This window comes from Microtus ochrogaster, unplaced genomic scaffold, assembly GCF_000317375.1.
Source record: "Microtus ochrogaster isolate Prairie Vole_2 unplaced genomic scaffold, MicOch1.0 UNK22, whole genome shotgun sequence".
NCBI classification, from domain to species: domain Eukaryota; kingdom Metazoa; phylum Chordata; class Mammalia; order Rodentia; family Cricetidae; genus Microtus; species Microtus ochrogaster.
This window is the reverse complement of record NW_004949120.1, coordinates 3,432,736-3,456,015: the sequence shown is the minus strand read 5'-3', so window position 1 is coordinate 3,456,015 and position 23,280 is coordinate 3,432,736.

Genomic DNA, 23,280 nt, shown 5'->3' with positions numbered 1-23,280 from the left:
GAGGGAGGGAGGGAGGAAGGGAAGGAAGGAAGGAAGGAAGGAAGGAAGGAAGGAAGGAAGGAAGGAAGGAAGGAAGGAAGGAAGAAAGGAAGGACGGTCAGTCTTGGCTATAATAGGTAAATCTATCGGATACCCAAATCTCTTTGTCCCCAACCTCTCAACTCCTCTTCAAGTGCTTCCATGTTTCTGGCCAATAGAGCAGACAGGAGTGAGGCCGGGGACTACTGTCAGCTGGAGCCATGAGAAGGCTCTCTGTGCCTTTGAAAATGGAATGTTGGTGTGAATTACCAAATATGGTCTTTGGTATCAAAGTATCTGTCAATTATTTCTTTGGCGTACTCACCCACAACCACACACTAAAGGGATTTCCTACCTAAGACAGACTGGTGCCACCATCTGAAGCCCAGAAGAGCAGGATCTGCCTGGCACTCTCCAGGCTTCCCAGACCCAACCTGTCTCTGCCTCTGTCTCTAGTCTCTCTTTCTTCCCTCCCTGCCCTCCCTCCCTTCCTTTCTCCCTCCCTTTGTGTATCTATGCATGAATAGTCATGTCTGGGCAGGTACATATGTGCATGTGCAGATATGAGTTTGGAGGTCAGGTGTCAACCTTGGTGTCATTCTTCAGGGCCATCCACCTTGTTTTCTTAACCCAGATTCTCTTCCTGGTTCACTGATCCCTAAAGGCTGTCTGGTCAGTGACTGTCGGAGCTTTTCCGGCCTCTCCCTTCCCAGCACTCGGATCTCACGTGCATGCCTTCACGTCAGGGCTTCTAACATGGCTGTTGGGGATCTAGCACAGGCTCTTATGCTTGCACGGCAAGCACTCTGCCAAACAGACTTTAGCAGCAGAGCTACCTTTCCCTTCAACAACTTTGAAAATCAGGATGATTCTCCCCTCCAGGGTACATAGGCAATACCCTTGGACTCTCGGTTGTCACATGAGGAGAACAAAAACTACTTACATCGAAAGGACCGAAGGTAGGGGCCCTGACACACATCCCATAGCATACAGGAGTGTTGCTGACAACAAAGATCTAGCCCTAAGTGTACACTGTGCTGAGCTTGAGTGATGGGGCAATCTGGACACTTCCATATAAATAACTGTCACAGCTCACTTAATGCTGAATCTTTGAAGTTGAACCATCTGAAATTTAGTAATTGCTTTGGTGTCATGGGTATTCTGCATTAGACAAATTGTAGGGTCATACGTGTCAAGGGTTCTCAAAAAGAGTTGGGGGTGCTTGGTTTGGGGGAATTGGAAGAACCTGGGAAATCTAAGTTATTTTTTGTGCCACAGGCTCCTTTATGTTAATGAAAACCTGCTCTCTCTGCTTTCACAGGACCTCCTTTGCAGTTGAGGGGTCGTGTAAGTGAAGTCTAGCCAAAAGGAAGTGGGAAGAAGTAATAAAAAATTTCTAGGTATGCCCATAAGAAGTATCATGTGATCGTTAATTGCTGACTCCTTCCCTAATGTCAGACCAAATAGTGGGGTTTCCGCAGAAGAATGCTTGGTCTAGCAGGATGACAGATCTACCCACTGTAAAGAGCCAGAGTCTTGATGGTCTATGTTGAAGACCACTTGTTAACCAATCAAATCTGCACTGGACTTTATATTAATGATAAATAAATAAATGTACGAAAGTTCACAATTGTCGCAGTGTTTGACAATATTTAATCCACATCTGTATTAAGGTAAAATTATAATTGAAATATAAATAAAAGCTTACAACTTTTGTGGAACACATGTAGCGTGTCTGTCCTTGGCTTTCTATAATGCCACTGACTTTCTTTTGAGAATGTAAGCTGATCTACTTTGTATTACACCTTAAAATACTTAGGTGGTTTCTGTTACACTTGATGTATTTTAAACCTTATCATGGTGGTATGGCTTTCACAATTGTAAAAGAAAATATTGCTTTAGAATCAGTTGTTATAAATCTAAGCTTACCTCCTATTATAGAGAGTCAAGGGCCCGCTTACCTCTTTCTACACTATGGTGGTAAAAGCAAAGGCTCGGATAATCTAATATTCCTGTTAATAATGATGCATATTAAGGAAATAAGGATGCGCAATGGATGAAACATTCATCCATTCAGGTAGAAACAATACCATTCAGGTGCCATTCAGGTGCCATTCAGGTTGAAACAGTACCATTCAGGTAGAAACAGTGCCAACAGGGCAGAAACTTGACACTACCCAGAACTCTTCAGCAGGACCTTCCTATGCTCTCTTACACAAGCTTCCTTTAAATCTTGCCTGCTTCTGAACCTGGTCATGGATGCAAAGCTTTCTCCTAACCTTGTGAGCAATTATAAATTCTCGGCCCTATTGACCATATCACCTTCAGAGTCTGCGGCTTACGCCCCAATCCTTGAGTGATGAATTAACCGAGACCTTTCCAAGACTGAAGGTTCCGTGAGGACAGAAACGGTGTCTAGAGTATTCATCAGTGGATCTCCAGTGTGAAGCAGAGCCAACGCTGAGTTTTAATATATAAAAAGTATATATTGTCAAGTGAATATATAGAAAAAGGAAAGCCATCTATTGCCTCCTGCTGGTCAATGCGAGTAGTACAATAAATATATCTTTCCAGTAATGAGTCCACCTTCAGTACTTGCTTATTCCATCAACTACATTCAACTTATTCAATCACTTCATTCCAAAACTGTGAGAAAAAAATTGATCTGTACTGAGTATCTGGACTTCTCTAAAAAAGATAGCATAGCAACTGTTTTCATGGTGTTTACAGCGTTGGGTATTAGAAGTAACCCAGAGATGATGCATCATATGCCAGAGGATTTCGTTCATCATAAAAAACATGACTTCCGTCTTTGCTCAAAACCCCGACTCCTCAAATGGACTTTGGGAGCTCAGCCCAGTGCTCTGCTGTGGGTCTCTGCCTCTCTTTCCATCAGTTTCTGAATGAAGGTTCTATGGTGACATTTAAGATATTTATAAATCTAATTACAGGGGAAGGCCAGTTCAGGCACCCTGTCCTCTATTGCTTTGGGTCTTAGCTGGGGTCATCCTTGTGGATTCCTGGGAATTTCTCTAGAGCCAGGATTCTTGCTAGCCCCATGATGGCTCCCTCAATCAAGATATTTCTTTCTTGCTCTCGTCTCTGTCCTTCCTCCATCTCGACTATCCTCAAGTTTCTCAAGTTCTCCTCACCCCTTCCCTCCCCTCTCCCCTTCCTCCACCCTCTCTTCTTCCTCACCCCTAGGTTCCCAATTTTGTCAGGTGATCTTGTCTATTTTGACTTTCCAAGTGGATCTGCATATGTTTTTTTAGGGTTCACCTTGATACAGAGGTCAAGGCCATGATGGGTACACCCACTGAAACACTCTACCAGAGCTAATGAGAGCTCACCAACACCAGTGGACTGGGAAGGAACAAGCATAGGACAAACTAGTCCCTCTGAATGTGGTTGAAAGTTGCATGGCTGGGGTAGACCAAGGGGCCACTGGAGTGGCACCAGGATTTACTCCTACTGCTTGTACTAGCTTTTTGGGAACCTATTCTCTTTGGATGGACACCTTACTCAGCCTAGATATAGTATAATAAAAAGAGCCTTGGACCTTCCCCAAAGCAATGTGACTTACTCTCTCTGAGGACTGGATGGGGGCTCGGATGGAGGGTAAATGGAGGGAATGGGAGGAGGGGAGGGAGTGGGAATTTCAATTGGTATGTACAATGAAAAAAGATAGTTTGTTTCCTTTTTTAAAAAAATAAAAAGGAAAAAATAAAACTTTAAACATGACTAAAAAAAATAAAAAATAAAATAAATAAATACCCTCCTCCCCCGAAAAGAGACACAACTTCCTGACTCTCCAAGCCCTCCTGATTCTAGGCACATTGGGATTGTGGCTGGGGAGTCAGAAACACAAATACTTGTTTTTTGGAAAGTGGCTTTTTTTCTCTCTGGTATTAGGGTTCATCTGTTTCAGCTACCTGGTAGTATGTCTTTGAGAACTTAAGAACCCAATATACTTCATACACTTTATACATTAGTTAAACCTTATATTAATATTATAAGAGTCATTATATTATTACAAGAATGGCAACAAAAGCTTAAGGAAACGCCCACAGTTCTCAAATAAAGACACATGGTAGGCTACATGGGTAGATATCGGCCAATCTTGTTAGTACTGTTGCCCAAGAATGAAAAGAAGCTGATTCAGGGAGACAGCAGTAAGGGAATGAGGGCTGGGGCAAACATGAGGACCAAAGGGATCCAGAAGAGATTTAAGTGATGGGATTTTTCTGTGAACCTTTCTGCGGTTTCACATTTGCACAGTGACCTCTGATAGGTCGGATCCAGCACGTGTTTCTGGAGAACTCAGCCTCACTCCATGTCCCTCACTCAGAAACATCATCCCTCAATATTCTCATGAGGGCCACTGATGAGCGCAGGCAGAAGCCGCTTCTGATCCACAGTCCACCTGGGGACAAAGAGAACGTCAGTCTCCCATTATCCCTGCTCTAGGACTGGATCTGCTCGTGGGCAGAGCAAGAGGTCAACTAATCCTTCACTCTCTGGGGGACTCTGAAGCTCTCCTCAGACACATATAAGCACAGAGGGTTCATCTAACGACTTATGACTGGAGCTTGTTAGAGGGGCTCAATAAAATCTATCACTAATCATAATGTAAATCTTATAATTTCCATATATAAAAGCCCAAAGTTTGTGCATGTTTTGTTCTAAGGGATACAGAAAAATATACAAAGAGGACAAAAAGAAGAAAGTTTGGTTCTAATTCTGGTTATACTACCAAATTAATCGTGCCAGTGACTACAACCACAGGAAGAGAGAAAAGGCGATAATGTTCTCTGTCTCATCAGAAGATCTTGAAATACGTTCCTACTCCAAAGGAAAAGATTTAGGAAAGAAGTAAGTATAGCACATTTATTCAACAAAGTTCTACATGTCCTAGGTGATTGATTGCACAACTGGAGATCCAACAGCTCTGGGGGTGGGAGGATACTTTTATCAAGACTTAATGAAAATAGAAATGATACTTAAGACAGAAGCACGACTAGACAAAGACGGCTGTGACTAAGTGGTAATACACAGAGGGGCAATCCGACAAAGCCTGCTTCTTCTTGGCATAGGCATTCCTTTCCTCTTGACACAAATGGGGACAACTGTGTGGGTTGGTTTAAAGGAGAGATATCCCTTTGAGACTCTAGTATTTGAAAACCCCCTTGATGGTACCATTTAGGAAGGCTTAGGAAGTGTGGCCTTGCTGAAGGAAGTATGTCACTGGAGATGGACTTGGAGAGCTAACACCCTCATGCCTCCTCCAGGTTGCTCTCTTAACTTCCTATCTTTTTTTTTTTTTGATTTTTTGAGACAGGATTTCTCCATAGCTTTTTGGTTCCTGTCCTGGAACTAGCTCTTGTAGACCAGGCTGGGCTTGAACTCACAGAGATCTGCCTGCCTCTGCCTCCCGAGTGCTGGGATTAAAGGCGTGTGCCACCACTGCCTGGCCCTTAACTTCCTATCTCCATTTGAAGATACGACCTCACAGCTTCTTATTCCTGTCACCATGCCCCCCACTTGCTGCCATGCCTCCCCATCATGATGAATTTTTAACTCTTTCTTCTTTAGGTTGCCTTTGTCCTGGGTTATCACAACCTCAGAAAAGTAATAACACAACATCCATCCCTTAACAGATCTGCTCAACTTTCAGGGGAGGTAGATTGGAAAGGGACCTTTCTAAGTGTTAGGGCTTGCTTTGGGGGGGGGGGGAGACAGCAGAATAGGGACAGGAGGGCAGAAGGGTAAAGTTCTTCTTGTTTCCCTCAAGTAAGCCAAATAGCATAAAACAGGGTGTTGGGTTTGGAACCTCAAAACCATCCTGAAAGTCTTTTTTTCTCATGTATAAAATAGGAAAGAGTGAAAGGGGACATGGCAAGTTGAGGAACACATGCTCATCTTATTCACAATTTGGACCTGCTGTATACAAAAAGGTGAGCTGTATACAAAACCAAAAACAAGATCTGCTTCAGGCTGCCACCCTTATGTCACCCATGCTTGTGGATGGATCTCCATCTCCGACAGATAGGCATAATTTTATTAGAGGATCACAGAAGCTCACCTTCCTGAAATGCATGCTAGGTTTGGGGCCCTGGTTTAAAACATTTTCTAGCCTGGGGTTATGCAAAAATCTAATGAAACAAGAAGTTTCCATTGAGAAGTTTCAACCTGGTAGAAAAAGAAGTTCTTGCTTTAGCAACCCCAATGAGCTGATTAAAAGTGAGCTCCACAAACACAGATCCCAGTATCATCAAGAGCAAGTCAAATCCACACCAGAGCTAATAGGAAACTCAGTGATGGAGAGTCAGGGTGGCCACTGAAACAAAAGCCCAGGCTCTGAATGCCAGCTCAGCAGGCAGCCATCCTTTTCAATGGGACTCTCTCTTTGATGTGTGTTTTTTAACGGCAACTTTCATGTGGTGATGGAGGAAGCTAAGAGCAAGGTGGTAGCATTATGTGAAGACCAATGCTTTCAGATGCCCTTTGCCCTGCAACAGCACCAGGCAGACAAAGAAGAAGCACACAGATGGGAGAAGCCTATATGTTTTTAAAGAATATCCGTGCTGGCAGAATCTAAAAGGGTGAGAAGACGCATGCCCTCAATGGCACAGCAAAAGAAATGGTGGGGCCACTAAGACAGACAGATTGGGCTTAAAATAATAGTTAACTTGGATCGCAACCCGAATTAAAATTATGTGTGTCCAATTAGCTGAAAGTAAATTAATCCGTGGGTGTGGCAAATATTTAACACATTTGTTTTCAACTGCGGCAGAGTGAAGAAGTAAAGAAAGGGACCACGAGGGTGGGTCTTGCTTTACAGAATGCATATGTTCTCAGAAAACCCATGCGAAAGTAAAACAATATTTTTACATGTAAGCCTCCTGCTATTTATTAAAAACATGTTAGGAGGAAGTCAAATTGGTTTTGAACAGTAGTCAGAACTTTACACATGTCTGAGTGTGACTAGTGAGGTTGATCCAGCGTAAAGAGTGACAAGTCTTTGTAGGGTACCCCTCTCACTGTAAGTTTATCCTACAGGAGGATTTTAAAAACGAGTCTGGGTGACCCTACCCAAAGAGGCCCCAGGGAGTCAGAAATGTCACTGAGTAAGAGTAGGCAACCTAGAGGGCAGAACTGCTGTGTGGAAAGGCAGCTTACAGGACTAGGTGGGGCTCCCTTACCTTAGGTGCAGAGAGGGGAGGAGGAGTCACACAGCAGAGCGGGAATGCTAGCTAGGCATGTGTCCACACTGCCAGCGCCACGCTGAAGGCCCAGAGGGAAAGAAGGCAGTGGTCAAGTAAAAATGGAAGTGGGGTAGCTGTCATGAGGAAAGCAGGCAGTAGAGAGAATCCCTACACACACACACACACACACACACACACACACACACACACACACACACACACACTAGAAATCATCTCTTCAGAGGTAGAGTGGCTGAGAGGCCAACTAATGTGTTAGGAAAATGAGGTAGAGTGAAAAGGTAGATGGCAGGAGAGAGAGGAAGAGAAAGTAGCATTCATCATGGCGGACACGCACATTTTCTTCTGTTCTAGCAAAATAACAGAAATGGAGTAATTTGTAAAGAATAGAAATTTATTTTGCCTTAATTGACCTAGAGTTCCAAGGGAACTGGTCAACCTTTCATCATTGGGTGAGGACCTCCTTGCTAGTAATTTCTTTATGGGCCATCCACTCTCTTGATTTCATCTAATCCTAATTACCTCCCCAAGGTCCCACTCTCAAATAAATGAGGGATTAGATTTCTCACACATTGATATTTGAGGACATGTCTAATAATGACAAAAGTAGAAGCACAAAGATTCAGGACTGGGTGAGTGTTTAATTTTTTAATGATTATTTTTAAAGTATTCCAGCAAGCAAAATCATCACGAAAACCTAAGATGCTGCCGTCTGTACCTCATCCCTTGAAGCTTAATGGATGTGTCAGGATCTATTTTGAGAGCAAATAGAAAGAAGGCAAACTCTGTTGTCAAGAGGTGCTAATTGATAGTTGGCAAAACATTTTTAATATCGCTCCATTTTATATAATTTTTACTAGTCCATTGCTGAGGAGTATGCACTTGGGTATGCATGATCAGAGACAAACTTTTCTCCTACACCAACATTCTTCTGTAGACAGGAGAATGCTCTATGAGCCTGGCTCCCTTGCTGGTGTCAATTATATTATAATATAGTAATTCTCTGAGTTCCATTCTTAGAGCAATAAGCAGTGGGGACTCCACCCATCTTCCTAGCGTTATATCTGACCCTTCCAGCTCCATAGGGTCCTGGAGGGTAGAATATAGTTCTTTACAGTTCTTGGGGCTCTCAAACCCAGAAACAAACTACTCTTACTGTTTCCCTCCCTTTCACCTCTGAATGATCTGCCTTCACCTTTGAAACAGATCCATTCACTACTCCTAGTTTTCCATGTCTATTCTAGAAGAGTCTCCATGTATCATTCCAACACGCCCTCAGAATTTAATCCTGTTCCAACATCTATCAAGCATTCAATTGTCCATTCCTGGCTGGCCTATAAGCACCTGGAAAGTGGGGAGTAGGCCTTGTACAATAGTTCCAGTGGGTGTCACAGAGTCAGGCAAGGTACACCTGCTACCCCTACCCTTCAGAGCGTATCATCACGGATGCTCAGTATTCCTTTGCTGTCTTGACTGAGGTTCTGCCTTACCCACCTTGACATATTTATTCTCCGTTGCGTCACGTTCACCCGTGTGGCAGGCATTCCCCTCTTTGCACATAGTTTATTGGCTCTACTCTGAAGAAAGCAACAATTAGTCTAGGAACCTGGCCACTGCCCATGGGGATAAAAAGTCTACATCAGATTTAAGCAGTTCTACAAAGCTGGACAGAGCGTTTCTTATGGTTAGAGTGAGGTGAAACAGGGATTCATTTTGTGTTGGGTACACAGAAGAGAAATGCTTATTTTGTATAATAGTTTGTGTTCTCTGAGAAGATGGGATCACATGTGGGAGAGGTTGGATGGTGCAAATGAAGGGATGGAGCTTTGGAAGATAGAGACCTTCTGGTCTTGTGAAGGAGGAGGGAAAAGAAAGGCCAGGGGGAAAGGTTTCCATCAGAAATGCAGCGTTCCTGGAGAGATCCAAAAAGGCCAATGAGGAGGATACATTTTCTCTACCCCGTTTTTATCTCTGTCTCTTTCCTTGAATCTTTAAAATTTCAGACTGTATGTGACTTCAAGAAGCAGCCATTGTTATCATTAAAGCCACCATTAAGCCCAGAAGCACCTTGTCTTAAAAGCCATCATGAAGGGAATGAATATCCTATTCTATCATAAGCCTCATTCTAGAGTCTTAACAGGAGCGCAGAGTGTGTTGGCTGAGAAATAAAAACCACTATCATCTGTTGAGAAGCTGTAGGTGTCATGGTCCATCACAGGTACTCTGTATGTCCTAATTTTATTCAGCCCTCACACTAATCCCACGGACTAAGTATAGAACTCATCTCCATTTAAAGGTGAAGAAACTGAAGCCACGACTTTAAAAATTATTGATCACTACAAAGCTAGTAAGCCGCAGAGGATAATTCAAGCCGTTCACACTTGAAACTGATAATTAAATAGTAGCTTAAGTAAGTTTTGTCTACCCTATGACAGAGGCAGATGGGTAGTGTGGTTTCTCGTGTAGTGTTTTGAGCTTTGAGGGGAATGCCCTCCCTCACCCTCCCCTAGTGCTTGTCAATAGGTCATGAAAGGAAGAGATTTTCCCTTCCCTGATAGAATGGTTTTAAGAAGACAGGGCGCATAACCCAGTAGGCTGCCTCTTCCTTTGCCTAGAAGCACTGAGGCCCAAAATCTTAGTAACTATATATGTCTCCATTGGCAGAGCTTCTGTTGACAGAGGTGCTTGAAGTTCTGGGATAACAGCATATGCCTATTGACTTGAAACTGATGAGAAGAGATGGAAACTGGTAAAAAAGTTTTGGGATGAAGGACCTCGATTCTTGTCTTTGTCCTCGGTTCTGTCTTGGTCAAAAGTCAGAAATGCTACAAGTTTTGGGGTCTATGGTTTCTGATTTATTTTATTATTATCTTTCTTCATCTTTCACAGAGTTACCTGGAAACTATCTGTGAGGTTGTAATAGAAATTCCAGTTCAGACACCTGGGATGGAGAAGCACATGATTACTTCATGGGTTGATCAACTGTTTTGACCAGAGTAACTGCCTTGTCTTGACCCCATCCCACCAAAAGCATCACAAAATCTTAGATGGGCACTCAGTGGCAACCCTTTCTCTTGCTGTCTTCTTATTTCTTAAGTTCTCACCTATAAGGCTCTAATAAATTTCTTTCCCAAATTTGCCTCCTATTTCTGTGAAATTCATTCTTCAAGTTCACAAGTTGATGGGTCCAGAAGCTATAGAGCCAAGATGACTTTGGTGGTGTGTGTTGATTATCCGGGATTCTTAGCACCCCCGAATTAAGCTCAGTGCAGGAAAGAAAACTTGTCACTTTCCAGGACCTCAGGTCTTTTCCTTATTATCTTTCTTGTAACAAAACCAACTTGTAGTTGATCTAACCGTGTCTATGTCATCTTTGACCAAGGAAGACTGTGCATACAGCAGTTATATTTTTGTCTATGAAGGAGGAAGGTATCTTGCTGCAAATTGTGAAGTACCTGGCTGAAATCCCCATTGATCTCATGGCAAAACTCTTGTTCTAGGATTGTTTTTGTTTTTAATTTTTTGAGGCAGAGTTTCTCTCTAGCTTTGGAGCCTGTCCTGAAATTAGCTCTTGTAGACCAGGCTGGCCTCGAACTCACAGAGATCTGTCTGCCTCTGCCTCCTGAGCACTGGGATTAAAGGCGTGTGCCACCACTGCTGGCAAGATTGTAAAGAAGGGCAGTCAATGACAGGGCAGAAACCCAGAGTCTTGAAGTCCTGGGGAAGATGCTGAGGAAGCCCACTGCATCTTCAGGAACCAGTCTAAAAGGAGAGCTCAGGAGACATAGTGTGGACAGAGAGCCAAATGCTGTGGGGGAAACATGCACCTGCTCTGAAGGAAGTCTGGGCAGCAAGTTCATCTTCACTAAAGGAAGGGTGAGTAGCAGGTTTGTCTGTATTGACAAAAGTCCTGGTAGCACATGTATCTGTCCTAAAAGAAGTCTAGCTAGCACATGCATCTGCATTGAAGGAAGTCCGGGTGGCACCATGGCATGTGAGATTAGAAAACCGACATGCAACAGGGAAACGTTAAGGAACTTTGCACGGGGCTGACATGTTGCTAGGCATTTGCCGTGTGTGAGAGGCTTCCACAACATAGAAGTTAAAGAAAAAGGGGGCTTAGAGGAAAAGTCCTTGCAGTCTGAGCCCTTGTGGTGCGATAGGGAAAGGGAAAAATCTGGGTGTATATGTCAATGCAGATACACACCAAGTTGCTGCAGGCTCTACAGCTCACTTCACACCAGTTACACTCCCAGGGAAGAAGGGCTGCTTCTGCTAGGTCTAACTACTAGGGTTTGGCTACAGGTCACTGAACGTCTTTATTAGGGGAAAGGAGCCAGATCCTCAGGCACAAAAGATCTTTAAAATCCTGGATACCTCTGAAAATGTTGCCCCTGAATGTTTACATTTTTCACCCCATCTTTCACACATGGCCATGAGGAAGCAATCTCTGAGGCATGGAGAACAGGTCTCCGGTGTCTAGACCTGTCCCTTCCACAGCTCCTATACAGATTGACTATCTCTAGGCGACTTTTGGGAGGGGTAGATACAACTGAATGTTTTCTCTTGAGCACAAAGGCTGCTGACTATCCAAAAGTACATTGCCTACTCCTTGTGGACTGTGTATTCTAAAAACACAGAAGTGCTCTTCTGCCTTTGTGAAGAAGGTAAAAGCAAGAAAGTGGATGAAATGGACAAACAGCAGCCTACTTCATATTTGGATATTATATTGTCTTCAGTGAAGTGTGTCTAATGTTCTTGAGCCTTGTGAATAATGAAAAGGGTATCCCCCCATTGAGATCCAAGTAAATACACTGTAATTGGTTTAGAGTGCCTGTAATACTAGTGTTCTCATATTTTAAAACTCCTTTTTCTCCAAGTTTCAATAACATGTTCTTGAAAGATGTACTCTCTAAGTAATTCTTTGTCCTCGGAAAGGCACTCCAATCACTTTTCTCAACTGATGCTCTGGCATCCTTCCAAAACTGATTTAGAAGTTATGGCTCACACCCCGTGTCTGCGTCGTCTAACCTTGGCACATCCCTGAGTCCCATGAATAGGGTTGGCAGTTGGGAAGGATGGCTATAAAAAGAGGGAGAGCTGCTTGTATCTAGCTCTATTGAGCAAATTGTGCTTTCACGAAAATCCTAGAGAGTCAAAAAGAAATTGTCGTGCTACCTACCAGATCTTGGTAACTCGTTGGACCGTTCTCAATACGGAATGCTCAGTAAAGAACTTAAATTATAGGGCGCTTTGTAGTTTTCAAAACTTCTATATTATCTCTATATATTCTATATAGAGAATATGTATTTTATTAATTTAAGAATCCTGGAAACTATGCAGAGTAAAGATTATTGTTCCCAGCAGACAGATGAAGGTCCAGAGGTATAGAGGGAGTATGTCCCCAGAGAGCAGGTAAAAGGCTGCTCTGAGAACAAACCACAGTTCTCAGTACTGAGCTGAGTTCTCCTCCCATTGGGCCATGCTACCTGCTCAGAAACATTTAGCCATGGCCCATCAACTTCCAGACTGCCTCAGACTACGGCCAGATTGTTCTTTGCACTGGTCACACCAGGCCCAAAGAAAAGATTGGTGACTTGGAGGAATGGACTTCCCAGTAGATCTCACGAAAGTATCCGCTGAGCTGTTGGTGGAGGAAATCCGCCTCGTCCTCAGCACCCTAAGGCTCCAGAGCCAGCACTCATTCTTTTCATTAGTGTGTAATTTCTCTGCTAGCTCCATGGAGGGAGGGTTTGCTTTGCCTACTGTGAGAAAAGGCAACTGAGCTAAATTGGGCCCTCGGGCACGCACCCAGCTTTCTCAGAGCCTGTTCTGTTTAGAGGGAGTCCTCCCATGCACATCTCCCAGGACAGCTCTCGACAGCCATAAGTATACTTGATTTCCTTTAAAACAAGTAACCTAGAAAATGAAATAACGCATATTAGATTAAGCTCTGTCCCATTTGGCTAATTCAGAAGTTAATGGAAGGTCTCTTTCGGTCATTGGTATTGGCAGAGACACATTTAGTAAATTCTCATGGGAACTTCACACAGGTACAGTAGCAGCTCTTATCCATAAATTAAGGATGGCATTTAAAAGGAGTTTTTCCTCTCTAGGAGATGCCATGCAGGTCTCTCTGGACAAAGGCCCCACATACCAAACTCCCAAGGCAATACAGAGGATGGGAGGGGGGCTGGGAAGGAGAAAGAGAGAGAGAGAGAGAGAGAGAGAGAGAGAGAGAGAGAGAGAGAGAGAGAGAGAGAACTAACAGTTAATTTCTCCACTTTGAGCTATATGCAGTTCTTTCCACACACCATTGTCAGACACATCACATATAATGACGGTTTATAATTGTTATGCAAGGTAAATGCTAACTTGGACGATCATGTAGGTAAGAAAAGATTAAATGCAATCCATATCTTTTCTTTAACGGCAGTCTCTATTTTTGTTTAAAGAAGAAAACCGAGAATTAAATTCCTTCCTGGAAGCACGCTGTCTAATCGTTTCTGTGGTGGTCACTTTTGTCAGAGCTGGGGAAGCTCTCCCACTTGCCTGTCTCTCTTGCAGCAGCGAGCCCCCTTCAGACAAAGAAGAACATGCAGTGGCCTTCACCCTTCTTCTAAACAGGCCTCAAGCCAAGCTAGCCTGGCAGGAAGAGCACTCAAACGATGAGCGGGTGGGCTGCTTACTTCATAATCCTGTGTCTACATTTACATATAAGTTCTGTGTCAGTATTTTCCCCATGTTTGCTATAAGAATAATGTTAACTTCAGAGAGTAAAGAAGGCAGGTTGTTTTTTCCTTTCTGTATGACTGAGTAGTATTAAATCAGGGCTCTTGAAGATCCCAGGATTTGTTTTGTTTTAGAGGTAGCTCTTCTACTATTTTCACCACTGTATAAAATGAGATTTATTTAACTACTCTATATTCTGAACGGCCACTGTTCTTATTATTTATTTAGAATTATTCTCAACTTTGCTAATTTATACTTTGCAAGAATATTTTTTTTATTTTGCTGAGGTTTTCAAACTTATAGAAATGTAAGTACAAAATTCTCTAATTGTGTTTATTTTCAGACTTTTCCTCCCATACCTAAGCTTTTTAACATCCCCATTTTAGTATAAATGACAAGGCTTTATAATTTAATTAAATAAGTAGATAAGCAATTTATTATATCATATTGCAAACATGTAATTATATATTATATAAATATTATATATGATTTATTCCATCTATACATGTACTAAAATAAAATGTAAGATAAAATGTAGTTTTCTAACCCCTAGAAATTTATTCCTCACTCTTACTATGTTTATGTTTTTAATTCCTTTATCTCTGATTTTTATTCTTCACTTCCTTCCTTGTGGTTCTATGTTTGCTTAGTTTTTCATTTTGACTTCAGTTCATTTGTAGACATTCTTTCTTAAATTCCTCAAAAAAATGAAGGCTTTTAGGCTAGTCCTTCACCTCGGAGTCAGCATTGGATGGCCTCCAGGGGTCTTCAGAGCGCTGTTCTCACGTTTGTTGTTGTTATAAATTTTGTTTATTGTGAACACTGTAGCCTCCAGGCTCTTTGAAGCATAAGTTACAAGAAGACATGCTCTCTGCATCTGATCTGTATGTATCCGTAGCTCTCAGGGAGCTTTCAGCTTTGCCTACAGCACACTGGCAAATGATTACCATTGTTTTCAAGAACTTGGGAATAATTTGTAGAGCTTGGAAACTAAGAGGAATTAAAGACTTTGAAGAGAATGTGGCAAACCTAAAAATTTCTGGTAAAATATAAGAACTCCAAATTCTATTATATATCTGTCCAAATTACTTCTACCTGTTAGCTGAACACAGCCTAGAATGAGGGAAGACTAGGTGGCTGGAGGAGTGGCCTAGATTACAATGGCCTGTGTGCGTGTCCTTGGGAGGATGTCTTAATTGTTAGCTGGTACAGAAGAGTCCAGCCCACTGTGGGAGAGCCATCACTAGGCTGGTAGACCTGGGCTGTGTGAAAAAGCTAGCCAGTCCCTCCACCGTTCCTGCTCCAGGTTTCTATTGACTTCCTGTCCTGACTCCTCTCTAAGGTGGGTTGATTGTTTGTCACAGTGAAAAAGGGTAGATAAATAGTGTCTTTTCAGTAAACAAGAGTGAGATCCTTGCAAGGACAGAAACTGAGAAAATTAGCAATAGAGGAGAAAATAAGAATCAAAAGTCTCTCTTTCCTCTGGCCAATACTTGGATAAGCACTGAAATATTGCTTCAAATTAAATTCTACAAAGACTGAGTCCCTGTGTGTTTTCTCTAGCTTTCCCTGTTGGGCTTTCCTCCCCGCCATCTTTATCACTCTTTCCTTCCTTTTCCCACCCCCTTTTCCTCCTACAACAATGCCAATGGCCACGCCTCCATGAAAGGAGGCTGACATATTTCATTGGATTTGTGTCTTATTTATGCAAAAGAGCTTGCTGCATCCCAACAGCCCTCACTATGAATCTTCTACTACTGTATTCAACACAGCCTCTTTCTTTCAATTAATGGGCTAGACTCTCTCCCTGTCTCAGCATAAAGTCCCTATTTTAACAGGATAGTCACAATCCAAACTGGGAAGCAGGTCACCTTCTATCCGTCCACATTCGAAGAGGACTGTGGTAGAACATTGGAAGTTAATAAAAATGTGTAATTGTTTTTAAAAGCTTACAAGGAAAGTTAATAAAAGAAAATAGATTAGTGGTAGCTTGCCAGAGAATCAGATGCTGTGGAAATCAGCGCAGCATTTGGAATAGAAGGTCCTTGGAAGAGAGGCAGGAGAGCTGAACCCAAGGCTATTTCACCCAGACATTGGCACTGTTTGCCAGCACCTTGCAGATCCCATTGAAGGAGGGGTGAACCCCCTTCAATAAATAGATACATGAGCATTAGACAGGGAAGTCACGTTTCCCGTGGTGCTGCGAACACCTCTTTCACACCACTTGACCCTGCTGCCCCCTAAGACTCTGCCTCCCATGCAAAGATCTGCTTGCTGACCTGTGATGTATTTTGATCTCAAGATGTTTAACCTAGCTTTTGTGAATTTTCAAGTTTGATCCAGATATCTAAATTCCACGCATTTTTTTCCAGAAAGAAGGCCATGTTTCCACAGATTATCTGTCTCTCCACAGTGTCATCTTCCCCTGTTCTCCTCTGGAGCTCAGGCACAGATACCTGCAGAACTCCATGGGTCATGAGCGAGTAACAGGGCAGAATGCAGGCTTCTGGAGGACAGGGGCACCATCTAGATACATGTGCCAAAGGATTGTTCTACCTCTGGTCTCAGATTACTTTAGTTATTAGAGAAGAATGAGTAAGAATAACCGAAATTTTTAAGAGAGAAACTGAAAAACAGCAAGGGATACGGACAGATTCCTACTATCCACTGAGGCCATGGGGTGGAAGCTGAGGGAGGTGTCAAAACAAATATTCCTAGACATCAACCTCCCCAGGGTGTCACATCTAGTAGCTGTGCTTGCTGTAAAAATCCAAGCCTCATACCTGCATTTCCATTCTTCACAAACTCATGGCTTAACGGCAACTAAAGTCCCCTGAAGAACTCTCTACCCAGGTATCTAGTGGCTTTGCAGAATGAATTGAACATCTCAGAGTTTCACCTGGAAATAATTGCATTAGGACCTGAAACTTCCTGTCACAGGATTTTCCCCACAATTCTCTGAATTTTCTCATGTATGTACACAGTCTACTAATTACTTTAACACTAATGTCAGATTTAGGGATGGTACCATCCTTTCCAAATATCTTCCATGAACTCATGACAGCTTCCATGTACTTCCAGAGCATCTATAACGTATATTTTGCCTTCTTTCCCACTGAGCAAAGCAGAAACATGTAATTCCGATTTCTAAGACTTGAAATAGCCAAAAAGCAAACCAAAGTATGTCCTAAGTCATATACTACTTAAAGGCCCTGATGTCTGTCTGCCTTCTCAACCTGCCCTAGCAGATTTTTATTGTTATAGAAAACCGATTTGTTTTGTAGGATTTCTGACATCTCCCTCGTCTGCATTGTTCTCCTGTGTCTGTGCATAGCTAATATGTAAGAAATCAAATTCCCTGGGAAGCATGTTATCTGAAAGTTACAATCAGTATATGCCACTATGTTTAATTTTTTTCTAAATTTTCCTTCATCCTCTTTGTCGATACCTATTTTTAAAAGTCATTATTGCCTTCCAGCTGTCCAAATTTTCTTCTCATTTTTCTCTTGAAAACTGACTTAAAGCAGAAGGTCAATATCTCGGCCATCATTAATTTCACGCCCTCCTCTTCTCATTTATTCCCTGGTCTTTTTTCTCTTGAGGATTCCTTTTTTTTCCTTGAAACATTTATAAAAGACTTTCTTACTCCATTTAACCTCTTTTACTAGCAATATCTCATTTCCCACATTTGTGCTTCTTATCTTTTTTTTTCTAGCTTTAACTTGTTACATCTATTTTTATATAGTCCCTGCCTTCTTCAGCAGCAGGACAACTGTCCTGTTAGACATGGGTCTTGAGCAGCCACTGGGGATAATACAAGACTCTTGGAGGAAGAGGATCCTCTACCCCTGTGTTCAGTCTGGTTCTCCCATTTCTGCACTGCACATGGAAGCTTAATTGTCTGCCTTAAATTTCCCTCCAATACGCTTCACAAGGAGAAACAGTGTGTTGTAATATGAGCGGCGGGGCTGCGTCCCCAGCACCCCAGCTGCCTGGCTAGCTTATGCCCCGAAATAACAACACACAAATTGTATTCATTTAAACACTGCTTGGCCCTTTAGCTCTAGCCCATACTGGCTAATTCTGATATCCCAATCAACCCATCTCTAATAATCTGTGAGCACCGGTCTTACCAGGAAAGATTCAGCATGTCTAACCTGGCAGCTTGCTTCATCGCGTGCGTCTGCCCTGGAGAGGGGAGCATGGCGTCTCTGGTCTCTGAGCTCACTTCCTCTTCCTCTCAGCATTCTGCTCTGTTTACTCCTCCCACCTATGTTTTAACTATCAGGGCCAAGCAGTTTCTTTATTGCTTAACCAATGAAATCAACACATTGATATATGACACTCCCACATCAACAGTGTGCCTTGTAGTATCAATAATCATATTTCTAAAAAGGCAAGGGAAAGGATGGAAATGACTTGTCCTATTAAGGTAAAAATATTTGCATATAGCTGAGGGGTCTGCATGCTGGAAGACTCCAGAACCATGATTCAGAGATGTCCCCATATTTCTTAATGGCATTTTATTGTGTTCTTTTGAAATGGCCCTTTTCTCTCTCTGGATTTTCTCTCATTTCCTCTCACTGGATTGAAGACTTAGCCACACAAGCAGTTGTTGCCAGGTTGTTTCTGCTTTGTGAACTGATGTCTTCTACGGCATAATTCATCATCTCCTCTGAGCTTTCAGGGCTGGTGACAATGTTGACTCCCATAATATCTGAATGAAGGCCTTCATAAATATTTTTCTGGGTGATTGATCTATCCTTTAGTCATTTTTCTCACACCTCTTCCCCTCAACAGATAACAGATGGGATTCCATCATCATAGCCAGATGTTGTGAAGCAAGTACCAGGAGCCCAGCTCTCCCATTAAATATCCTTGTTGTTTCCACAAAACACTTAATCTCTTGGAGCCTCCATTTCCATGTCTGCAATGTGAGGAGGAAAACACCTTTCTGAGGATCAAAATGATTGGCCAGTGAAGACACACTCAAAAGTGTTCCCTTCTATGAAGTATATGAAACCCTTTCATATCTTTTGTTTCCTCTTTGCTAACTTTTCATAATCAAACCATATATGTGTGTGTGTGTGTGTGTGTGTGTGTGTGTGTGTGTGTGCGTGCGTGTTATTCTGTTTTGCCCACCTCTCTTACCTAGTGTTTTTCAGGTCTAGGTCAGTTACTGGGTGAGAAACAGCTCATGGCAAATCTGCAGACATTAAAGGGAAGGATCATTTGAGCCAATCGCACCTCCTCTAAACCCTGACTCACTAGCAGCCACAGTTACTACTTTTGTTTAGAAGAGGAGGAGAGACTCTGAAGGAAGAGCTAAGTGGGACCCTTTGGTATTTGACTGAATTTACCCCGTTGAGGTAAGGTGTTGGGTCTCCAGTGGGTCTGGAAGGCATTTTGGAAGGAAGAGGGAGACAAATTGAGTCCAATCGTAAGCAAAGTCTCCTTAGTTCAACATAAAAACAGAAACACTAAGTCAAATCAGATGCTTATACATTTTTTAATCCCATCATAAAACATTTTGTTTTGACAGCCTGGTAATGTAAGTAGAAACACCGATCCAAAGAGCCAGCATCCCTGCCTACTACCTGCGAGTCTAGTCTTTCCTGGGTATAAATAGAAAAAAATTGAAAAAAAAATGTATGTTTATGTAAGGGGAAACCCTGATTTACTAGAACTGATTGCTTCGTAGTCTAATTACTTTTCAACTGGCTGTTCCAAATTAAGATGTCATTGATGGCTTTTGGTGATATATTTCATTTTAAGCAAATTTATTCTATAGTAGAGTACATCATAATGGGAAGCAGACTTCCGACTCTTCCCTCCTCTTTGTAGCCTGATATCTTGACAAGTAAATTAAATTTAGCAGTTAAAATGCTTCCATTAGTAATTTTATTAAGTTAATTAAAGTATCTCTCTTTCTGAATTTTAACTACCTTTCTTTCAGAACAATGTTGATTTCTTTCTCTCTTTCCTTTTTAATTCATGTCTTTAAAGACTCTGATATGTCACAGGACCAATCAACAAATCCATCAGTATTGCATTCCCATGGCCAAGATGCTACCAAGCAAGTCGAGCAATGAGCATAGTTCTGAAGTTCTTAAAGGGGGCCTGCTTCCAGAGGCAGAACTTGCGTTTACACATCTTTAAAAGCAGGATGAAGATGGGAGCAGGGATCAAGGAGAAGAATATGCATGCCTTTGAGGCTTGCTGTATTCTCACTATGAGCCAGCGTCTTCATATCTTCAGGTACGCCCTAAGTGGCTCAAGTGCAGCTTAGTTGATAGGTGGAAAGAAAAGCTCCAGCTCCTTTATTTAGTGTCCAAGCTGTCCTCGGCAAGACCAAAGTGGTGAAGTACACGTTAAGTGAGTAAGGAGCCCTCTCCAGAGAGTAAGTTTTTCTTTTCCTTCCTTCATTTTAAGTAGAATTTTTAAAATTTATTCTTTGTGTCTTTCACATCACACATCTCAATCTCATTCTTCTCCCCGTCCCTTTCTATCCACTCTCTGCCCTTGCAACTCCACCCCCCTCCACCACCAACCCAAACAAATCAAATTTTGGGGGAAAAAAAAGAATAACCTTGTCATGGAAGCTGTAGTGTGGTGCAGTGAGTCATACAGTAAATCATTTTAGCCATGAATCTTTACTTGCAAGTGTTCATTGCAAAGAGTCATTGGTCTAGATCCAGGCCTCTGGTTTCTACTATACTATCAATGCTGGGCCCTCACTGGGCTCCCTCTTGGATATTCTGTTGTTACCCTGTGTTGTGGAGATCCTGAAGCTTTGGGTATGTAAGACTATCCAGGGTTCCAGCAGATCATAAATGGGATGGCTGTTTGGCCAGGTCAACTCTAAACTCTAGTTCTGGGCCTGGGTAGTTGCAGGGTTGGGTCAGCCTGCCAGCTCTCCTCCAGTACCCACCACCAGGATAAGCTCTCTGGCACTGCCCCAGCTAGTTCACCCTATGCAGCAAGGAGCAAGGGGTAGGCCAGAATTCCTGCTCTTGGGCCCTCCGGATCCACTCACCCACACCTATACCAGAAGGGCCAGCTCTACTGTGTTGCCTGGGAGAGGAACAAGGTGGGGAGATGCATGGCCTGTTCCCAGAGTACTGCAGCTGGTAAGGGACAGAGACAGTTCTCCTGCTCTTATGATCTCAGGGTTAGTTCTCTCACCTATCCTAGACTATGAGGGGTAGAGAGAAGGTACCCACCCCCATCCACATCACCATATGGCAGATGAGGGGTGGGGCCAGCTCTCCCATGGTCATGTTCTCAGGGCCAGTGAGAAGCTTTTTCAAATAACCTGAGCATTTGTAAGATACATGAATTGATACCTAGTTTCTTCATGGACTAGTGCCTGCTTCATATGGAAGGCTTTCTTAAACCTTAGAGTTACAGGAATTATTTTGGTAGACTAGAAGGAAGCATGAAGTAACTTTTTATTTTTTTTATTTCAAAAGTTGAAAAAAATGATTGTCAGAAGTAACTGATGTGGGATTTCCCTCTGTGTGCTGTGATTACCATTAATGAATAAAAAACTGTTTTGGACCTATAGCAGGGCAGAACTTAGGTAGGCAGGGAAAGCTAGGCTGAATGCTGGGAGAACAAAGGGCGGAGTCAGAGAGATGCCATGGAGCCACTGTCAAAGTCAGACATGCCGAAACTTTGCTGGGAAGCCCCTGGAGATGGGTTAAATTAAAATGTGAGAGCTAGCCGATAAGAAGTTAGAGCTAATAGGCCAAGCAGTGTTTTAAATAATATAGTTTCTGCATGATTATTTCAGGTCTAAGCTAGCCGGGCAGCAGGGAACCAAACAAGTGGCTCCCTTCTTCAACAATTAACAATGCCACAAACACAAAAAGCAACAGCAGTAACTGTAACAGTGATTTTTTTTTTACCATTATGAAGTTTTCTCTCTTATCTAATTAATACCCCTTCAAGGAAGATTCTTCTAAAGTCTTAATGTCATAGACATATGTCTTAGTTAGGGTTTCTATTGCTGTGAAGACATACTATGAACACAACAACATGTATAAAGGAAAACCTTGAGGTTCAGTCTGGGCAGCATGTAAGCAGACATGATGCTAGAGAAGGAGTAGAGAATTCTACATCTTGATCTAAAGACAACAGGAAGTGAACAGTTGCCTCTGTGTGTTGCTTGAGCATAGGAGACTTCACAGGCCACCTTCACAGTGACACACTTCCTCCAACAAGAGCACACTCATTCTAACACACCTCTTAATAGTGCCACTCCTTGTGGGGGCTATTTTCTTCCAAACCACTACAACATACAATCAGTGCCTAAATGTTAACTGATTCATGCAAAATGTATGACTTCATTGCTTTGTGCTTGGAAATTTGGTGAATATTTACCTTACATAAATGACTTGAGATTCTAAAGTACATACTTTATACTTAATACTCAGAGCATCTGCCTCATAGACCTGAACTTCATAAGCTAGGCCATTTAAGAGAAGAGGAAAAAAACAAGAACAAACCAACACAACAACAACAAAAAAATCAAACATAAAGAGAAAGGGAAAGCTTGTACTTAAGATACTGTGGAGCCTCTTTTAAAGTATCTCATTGCCAGTGTACTCATTGGGATGTTGGCTTTGTGGCTGAAACTTTTGCCTTGGGTGCACCCATGCATTCAGACCTGGAGCGACATCTCATTTATAACTGGGAAAGCCTGTCTGTCACTCATTCAATGAGGAAATAAAGGAAAGCCAAGAATAAGGTTCATGCCAACTACCATTAACAGCTCCCATCTCCCCCTCCCATTTTCTAATAGCACCCATCTGAATATCTCACTTGTGAGCACTGACACTCACAGCTTAGTCTCTACCATCTCTCTCCAAATCACCCCCATAGCTCCTGAAATCCTTACCCGTTTACCCTCTTCCTTGAGTCTCTCCACACTGCCCTTCTGCCCTTTCTCTCTGGGAGAATGGAAACCTTTTGTTGTTATATTCTGAGATCATTGTTTTCCTCCTGAGCATAGCTCATCGTAGCTTTTGTTCTTTCTATTCGTTCCCCAGTCTTCAGACTTCGTTTTACAAAAGCCCAAGGATTAGGCATGAATCTGGAAACTCATAGACCCTCTCTGGCAGGATAAAATAGATAAAGCCAGAAAATTATTTCTTAAGTCAAAAGAGAATAAAAACATATCTGTTTTTCTCTTTGTATCTCTCTAAATCTCTGTGTGTGTCTATGTCTCTCTGTCTCTGTCTCTCTCTCTCTCTCTCTCTCTCTCGTGTGTGTGTGTGTGTGTGTGTGTGTGTGTGTGTGTGTG